The following is a 1151-nucleotide window of genomic DNA, read 5'->3' on the forward strand; positions in this document are numbered from 1 at the left end:
GAGAGAGAGAGGGGGGAAACAGGGACAGAAAGTGAGAGACATACAGACAGAGACAGATGGACATGCTCCCCGTCCAATCACATACGTAGATAAGTTTCCCTGACTCCATCTATCCAGGTCTTTGTCGGTCGCCCTCTAGCCTTGTTGCCATCGAGAGTGTTTTATGTAGGCACTTTGTACTGGATGGTGTGTTGGTAATCGTATGAGAATCACTCCAAGAATCGCATTCGAAAAAGCTTGACATGTTGTGAACCTCAAGAATGTTGACGTCAAATGTCTCTCAACAAGGTACTGAGCAGATAGAATTTTGTCATTCTAAGGTAGCGGCTGTTCTAATTCACTTATTCTGAACTTCTTCATAGCTCGATCTAGCGCTAGTGTGTGGTCCAGGAAGACGTGGTTCCCGGTGCACTCTGATCTACCTCATGGCGCTACTGGCTCACTAGTCGCTACCGTAGAAGTACAACGTTCTATCTGCTTAGTGTCAAGGTGTCAAGGAAACCCTAAGAAAACATAACAACACAACTGAAAGAGCTGTGGAGCTGGCTTACCATAGAAAACTGCATCTCCCCTCGACGCTAAACGGCAACAGAGGAGGAAAAAGTAAAAGTAAGTATCTTCTACTTCTTAGTACCAATTTTTTTTTTTTCACAACATGCTAAGCTTTTTCGAGTGAAACTCTTTGAATCTCTTGATTACGACTCTGAAAAAAATCTAACAATTTTGATAGGGCAGATTCGGTTTCTGGCAGCAAGATTTTCTTAGTAACTGAAAACAGCCAAAAATGAGAGACAGGACTTTGTAATTTTGAGGTAGCCGTAGTTGTCGTAGCCAAAAACATTGAACTCCATCATACCGCTATTGACTCCTTCTCGTCGAAGCGAAACAGAACTGCATCATACCGCTATTGACCCCTTGCCGCAGCCAGGCCAGACAGTGCTGTGACTTGCTGTGACTTGCTGTGACTTGCTGTGACGTGCTGTGACGTGAGCCATGCTGTGACTTGCTGTGACTTGCTGTGACTTGCTGTGACGTGCTGTGACGTGAGCCATGCTGTGGACAATCCTACTGCTCTCTCACTGGACCTTCCTACCCCTGGTGTTCTCGGCCAGCCGTTGCTACCCGCAGTACTCCCTGGGATGTTTCGACAG

Source organism: Aplysia californica, unplaced genomic scaffold, assembly GCF_000002075.1.
Source record: "Aplysia californica isolate F4 #8 unplaced genomic scaffold, AplCal3.0 scaffold00540, whole genome shotgun sequence".
NCBI classification, from domain to species: Eukaryota; Metazoa; Mollusca; class Gastropoda; order Aplysiida; family Aplysiidae; genus Aplysia; species Aplysia californica.